The 7,454-nt window shown below is 38.5% G+C and overlaps 1 protein-coding gene across 1 annotated transcript in view; it reads left to right on the plus strand.

Moving 5' to 3' along the window:
- The window catches only part of LOC102003605 (protein FAM127A), a gene marked incomplete in the record, with an annotated part of 1,290 nt that extends 1,207 nt beyond the window's left edge, over positions 1 to 83 (plus strand). Inside the window, 1 exon segment of the mRNA XM_005414828.2 lies at positions 1 to 83.
- Between the last annotated feature and the right edge of the window lie 7,371 nt (positions 84 to 7,454).

Raw genomic sequence — 7,454 nt, forward strand, 5'->3', positions numbered from 1 at the left:
GTTCCAGCTCTTCTACACTCACGACCTGTACAGGAGTCTTTTCCTTACTTTCAATAAATGTCGGACACTATTTAAAAACAAAAGAGAGTCTTAATTCATCTGCTGCCTCTTCCTCCCTGGGCCTCAGACGGGCTCCACTTCCTATTCAAATTATATATGTCCCACTACTCTGTGTGTCATGTTGACATCTAAGAGTCTTTTGGTATTTTGATAATAGAGACCACAGTGGTGACCATTCATTCTTAGATGATGAGTCTTCTAAACTGATTAACATCGTTGTAAACATCTTAGCAAGTAGAACTTTGGAGTTTTTGAATGTTGGGGGAAGGCAATGTGCAAATGATCTAGGCGGCTTCTTGGAAGAGGATTCCTCATTTTCCAAAGATCATTTAAATGCACAACTCGAAAATTGTTATAAACTATAAATATTGCATAGATTTTCACTGAATAGCTGTCAAAGTTTTGTCTAATCCATTACTGAGTGAACCAGGAGGACTATGTAGGTGCTTTCAAAAAGCATTTAGAGTTTCTTGATTATGTGTGTAGTGGGGTAATTGTAGAAATTAGATTGTTCAGAAATAGGTCAGTAACGTACAGGACAGAGGAACTGGTCATAAACTTGCATAAGGGGCTGGAAGAAAAACACTCCTTATGGCTTAGCTCTAGTTTAATCTCAAATTTATAGTACTGTAGGGGCTGGGGATTTAGCTCAGTGGCACAGTGCCTGCCTGGCAAGCACAAGGTCATGAGTTCAATTCCCGGTACCGAAAAAAGAAAAAAAATTATAGTACTGTAAAAAGCCTTTATTCTCTCACCAGTTATGTGAAAAATTTTAAAATCCTGTATCAAATGATACACAGGTGGGCTCATAGGACACTGTTGTGGTGTGAGCTTAAATTTGCACAACTAATTCATTGCTTGATTTCTAAGCTTAGGAGATTTTCCAGAGCACTGGATAAAGGAGTGAGTCATACCCATGTTTTTACTACTTTCTTCTCTGTATTTGAACGGGTATAGCATTTGCCTTTTCTTAGTTCATTTTATGCTATTCTAACAGCATCCTACAGAGTAGGTCATTTCAAATGAACAGAAATTTATTCTTTTACTGTTCCAGAGGCTGGAAGCTCAAACTCAAGGCAGTGGTGTCTGGCCAGGACCTTCTTGTTCCACCCTCACAGTTCAGAAGTCAGAATGGCAAGGGAAGAGAAATACTTTATGATCCCATGACAGAAAAGCAGAAGAGAACACAGCCATGTAAGCCCTTTTCACATAATAATCCATTCTTGACAGAGCCCTCATGACCTAAAACATCGTCCCCACCACTTAATACTGTTGCTTTGGGGACTTCCAGTATGAAATTTGGAGGGCACAAAAACATTCAAACCATAGTGCTGTCAAATAAAGGCACACACACCAGAGAGACAGCACGTTCGTGAGCTGCTGTGCAGAGGAATGTACATGGAGCTGGAGGTACATTATCTGATAATATATCTTGGTTTTGTTCCTCCAGATAATGAAACTATTGTTAACTTGCTGTTTTGCACGTAATAGGTCCAACTCATGAACTCAGGACAACTTGAGTTGCTTAATAACATGATGTTGTAATTATTCATAAGTGTTTTAAAACAATAGAAACCAGGATAACTATGAAATGCCAATTTAAGGTACTGGTGGTCTGCTTTCCGAGAAGATGATGGGTCAAATATGCATATTTTTCTGTTTTGATTTAAACACATGTTCTATTATAATGGTTTGAAAAGTGCTAGGAAGAAGCTTACTGTGCAGATTTAGCATATTTTCTAAGATCTATGCCTGCTCTGAAGCTAGGAATAATGACCAGGAAACTACTGCCTATCCTTTGAACAGTGTTGGCAACCTCCCTCCAAGCAAAAATGCAGTTGTATTTTTCTCCATGCATTAGCATGGGTCTGCCGAGGAATTGTTCCTTGATCTACAATGATTCTATTATCATGCTACAAACACTTTGGGGAGTGTTATAGTTTGCAAGAATCAGTCATGACCATCTTTGCAAGATTCCATAGAAAGAGAGAAGTGATATCTGTAAGGGGAAAAGGAAAGTTCTGTTTCATTATCATCTTCTGAGGCTACTATGTCAAAATGCAATAGAAAGAGCTAGGGGTGTAGCTCAGTGGAGACCAGCACTTGCCTAGCATGTATGAGGCTTTTGGTTCAATCCCCACCACTGTAAAAAACTAAAAGTATTATACACTTGATGGCTTAAATAACAAATATTTATTTTCATTGTTCTGGTGATTGGAGAGTCCAGTGGCTGGTGAGGACACTAGTATTGGTTTGAAGGTTACTTCCCGTTGTTTCATGTACGTGGCAGAGAAGGACAGGTCTGGTCTCTTCATCTCTTTTCACTCTTCTTTATTGGTTATATAGATTAATGTGTTTCATTTTGGCAGAATCGTACATACACATAACATACTTTGATCAGTTTTACCCCTCCCCCATCACCACCTCATCTCACCTTCCTGAGAGGTTCATATTTTCAGGGACAATTTCATTGTGTAAAATATATTATGCTTTCATCAGTTCCCCCTATTATTTACACTTCTATCCTTCTTATAAGGGCTCTAATCCTATCCTGGGGCCGCTACCCTCATTATATTATATAAGCTAATTATCTCTCATGTACCACACCATCATATTGGGGATTAGGACTTCACAATAAGAATTTCGGGGTGGGGAAAACATGGAGTCCCTAGCAATAACTTTGCAGTAACAACTTTTATAGTAGTTATTTTCATTTATTTCCTTTACTCCATTCTTGGTAATTTTTTCTATACCCAACCTTAGAAAGCCAAACCTCTGAAGTAAATATCAAAGGCAGAAGAAACAAAGATTCATAAAAGATATGAAAGAGAAAGTTCAATTCATCGTTTTGAGTGGTTGGGACTAACACTGAACTAAAGCCTGTAATCAAGCTAAAGTTATACAAATGACATGCATGCACAAAAATATAAATATAAGAAATACAGGCACAAGAGGGGACAATATGGCCTTTGATTGGTTTGGTGACTTGAAACTTGGGGTGCTACAGCAATCGTGGTAGAAAGAACTTGTGTAAGAAAAGATTTGAAGATACAAGTATCAAATTGTTACATGCCATATGTTATGGTTTAGATCAAGAATATCCATCTAATGAGAACTGTACAAATGTCACTATCCAAATATTGGTACAATAAATCCTCAGAAATAGAAAAAAAAGAATGACTCCCAACATTCTCATTGACTCACAGACAAAGCTAATGGAAGGTGATTGGATCATGAGGTGTTTTAATCATTAGTGGAATCATCCAGAGTGAGTTCAGCAGCTGAGTGTGCTGCTGGAAAGTGGGTTCTGGATGGAAGAGATGGATCACTGTGGGCATCACCTGCAAGGGTTTATTTCACTTCTCAGCATCTCAATTCTCTCTGCTCCCTGGCTGCCTTAATAAGGGCAGCTTTTGTCTGCCCAGGCATACCCACTATGCCCTTTCTTTTAAACCTGCCAGATATGAACTGAAACTTCTAAAATGTGAGCCAAAGTAAAACTCTCCTCCCTTAAATTGTGGGTGTTTGGTATTATGTCCCAGCAGTGGTGTCTCATTATGTTGTTCTGCATGGCCTTAAACTCGTAGGCTCAACTGATCTTCCAGCCTTAGCTTATTGAGTAGCTAGGTATATTAGTCATCTGTTCAGTTTTGGGGGCAAAATATCTGATATACTACTCAAAGGAGAAAAGTTTTATCTTATGGTTTCAGAGGGTTCAATCCAACGTTAGCTGGCTCCAATACAGAAACATCATGCCCAAAAAGTATAGCAGAAGATGGCAGCCTGGCAGCAGAAATGGAAGAGAGGAGTCAGGGACAAGGATATACCCTTTCAGGTCAGACACCCAATGATCTACCTCTTCTAGCCAGGTGCTACCTAAAAACTATACAGTCAGCTATGAACTTATCAATGTACTAATCAGTGATCTCACATTACAAAAGCCACACCTCTGAACATATAAGCCTTTGGAAGGACATTTTTCATCCTAACCATAGCACTGGAACTACAGGAGTACACCACCATACCTGGCTCAACATAGTTTTTACAGTTTGTCAGTGACATCTCACTTTCTCATCACTGACAGACGCAATACCCGATACCTGCAAATTAAAGGAGGCGAGGCTTATTTTGGCTTATAGTTTGTAGAAGTTTCAGTCCATAGTCAGGTGGTCCCAAGGCAGCATAGCATGACAGAAGGACATGGCAGAGGAGAAATAGTTCATGGCAAGGTGATGGGAGGTGGCAAGATCAAGGCAAAATCAAGGGAGGAAGGAAGGGAATAAACCCAGCCCAGGTCCCCAGTGACCCACCTCCTCCAACCAGGCTTCATCTCCCAATATCACATTTCACTGTAAATTCATCAGTGTTATCTGTTGTTTCTTATTTGTAAGAGAAACTTTTTTGTTTCTGAGTAGCAACTTTGAAGGTAATGATACACAGTGTATTAACTATTGTCATTCCCTTATTGTTTTGTAATGAAATTTTATTTTTTCATAAAATAAAAAACAAACTGGAGCTAGGGATGTGGTTCAGTGGGAGAGCTCTTGCCTTGCATGCGTAAGGCTCTGGGTTCCACCCCAGCCCCAAACACACACACAAATTCATATAAAAATAAACTCAGGCAAGCATGATCCAATCACTTCCCCAAAACCTCACCTACAAATGCATAAAGCTTTAGGGGAACATCGAGATAAAAACAATAATAATCTCAATGTTTTATTTAACTCATTATTTAGGGAATCCGAAGAATGATAGCTAATTCCAAAATCACTTAAAGATCTGTGGGGGATGGAATGTAGCAATTCAGTTTGTAATTCAGGTACAAACCTGGTAGATGTCTAGAAATATATAACCTCTTACCATATTTGTACAAATTAACCTCTCAGATCTATAATGCTGTACTGAAAGGTATTCTCCCTAATCAGGTGATGATCAAAGTTAAATATCCTGATGACAGTTGGGTAGAATTATAATGTAGTGAATGACCATAATCTCTGCACTCAGTGAGGCTGAAACAGGAAGATGGCAAATTCGAGGTTTTCCAGGACAATTCGGTGAGATCCTGTCTCAAAAAAATAAAGATAAAAAAGGCTAAGGATGTAACCCAGTGATATCTTCCCCTAATAATGATGGTGTAGTCAAATTTTTGTCCCACATCCATGTTTAGGTCATTTTTCCACAAAAAAAGGATTTCTATGTATGTCACACTGGTACATCCTTTCTTTGTTTTTGTGACAGGTATGCATTGCTAACCAAGAATTCTGTGTCTTGTGATTTGGTGGACTGTATGTAAAGCTAAAGGTATATTATGTGCACTAAGACTATGAAATCTTTCTAAGTTTTTCTCTGGAAAAGAAGCCATGGGATGCATGAATTAGATGCTCCCTAACCTACGTGAAGAAATAGGTCAGTGTTGTACAAGAGGTGAAATGAAGCAGCTGTGGATGTGAATCACTCAGATTGATGTTCAAAACTACCTCCTATGAGGGTGTTAGTGAGTAGCCACCTTCCAGCTGTTGCACCTTCGAACCCAGTGCACTGTGGACACTGAGCTCACACTCTCCTCAGCTGCTACTAGCCAGTGAGTGAGCAAAGCAGATATAGGAACCAGGATATTAGTGCAACACAGAACTCCAACGATAGGCGATCTTTTCTGGATTCCTTATCAGCCTGAAAGAGATTTTTCTCAAACTGAAGTGCAGGCTGAGGCACTTCCTACTTTCTGTCCTTTCACAGGGCCCAGGCCTGTGTCATAGTCTCAAGTCTCCCTTATCTTTCCCTTCTCCCCCTTTCCTTTATCCTCCACGGAGATTTCTCCCAATAAAGCCCTTGAATGTCTCATTATTTCTTAGCATCTGGCTTTTGCAAAACTTCAAATAAAAGACAAATATTATAAATTAGACTTTATATAATGGAAATCTGGCCGGGTGTGGTGGTGCATGCCCGTAATCCTAGCACTTGGGAGGCTGAGGCAGGAGGATCACCACAAGTTCAAGGCCAGCCTAAACTGTATAGTGAGACCCTGTCTCAAAAAAACCAAAAACCAACAAAAAAAACCCCTCAAACAAAAAGAAAATTATTACTCTTCAAAAAATAACTTTCAGAAAGTTGAAAAGGCACCAACCTAGAGAAAATATTTCACATCCAATATATGAAAAAGCATTTAAATCCAGAATAAAGAACCACTATAATTCAGTGGAAAAGCAAACGATGACAATCAAAAAATGGATGATTTCAACAAATTCTTCATAAAAGAAGATATTTGAATGGAAAACACCATGAAAATATGCTTAATATGACTGTTCATCAAACAAAAATGTAAAATCACAATGAGATTATACATGCTAGAATATCTGAAATTAAAGATGATACAAATTCATACATAAATGACAATACTATGTTTTGTTGATGACATGGAGGAACTGGGATATTCATATATTTCTGGTGGGAATGTGTAATTGCAGAACCATTTTGTAAAACTCTACGATAGTTTCTTATAAAGTTACATGTATACTACTCATATGATCCATAAATTCTATTCCTGGACATTTGCACTAAGTATGAAAACATATACCTAAATAAAAACTTTCATAATTTTTATAGGCGCTTTGTTCATAACACTCAAATATAGAAGTTACCCATTTTTTATAAACAAGTTAATGAATAATTATCGTGGGTCTTTCCCTTTCAGTATGCCGACCTACATGCCAATTAAATCTGGAAATACCCCCAGAGACACACCCAGAAGCTGCTTTACTAACTTTTCTAGGTGTCTCTGGGTCCAAATTGATTCTCTGGGTCCAAATTCACAATGAAGATAGAATATCACTCTGAGTATATCTGTGAGAATGCTTTTGCATGAGATTAACATCTGAATCAATAGACTAAATGAAGCAAATTCCTTCCCTAATACTGAGGAACCTCATCTAATCACTTCAAGACCTGACTGAGCAAAACAACTGATACCCTATGTGTAACAAGGACTAGGGGTTTTACAGTATACCATTTACAATAATTTTTTTTAAAAGCCAATTTCTGTAGTTTGCCTACCTTGAGCTCTAACATTGGCCTTTTCCTGCTTTTCGACTTGAACTGAAACATCAGTTCTTCAGTTTAACCCTGCTGGCCCTCAGAATATAATTCCTACTACTGGCTCACATGGTTAGCACAACTTTGGACTTAAAGTTGAGGAACAAAACATTGGCTCACCTGGATCTCCAGCTTGCTGAATGAAGAACTCAGTACTTCTCATTCCCCTGTTAGCTTTCCCTTGCTGACAAAATACCTGAGGAAATCAACTAAAGGAGGAAAGATTTATGTTGGCTCATAAATTCAGAGGTGTCAGTCCGTAACTGGCTGGCTCCATTGCTTTTATGCCCATGCTAAGGGAGAAA

Source organism: Chinchilla lanigera, unplaced genomic scaffold (genome assembly GCF_000276665.1).
Source record: "Chinchilla lanigera isolate Chin_1 unplaced genomic scaffold, ChiLan1.0 scaffold00201, whole genome shotgun sequence".
In the NCBI taxonomy this organism is placed as follows: Eukaryota; Metazoa; Chordata; class Mammalia; order Rodentia; family Chinchillidae; genus Chinchilla; species Chinchilla lanigera.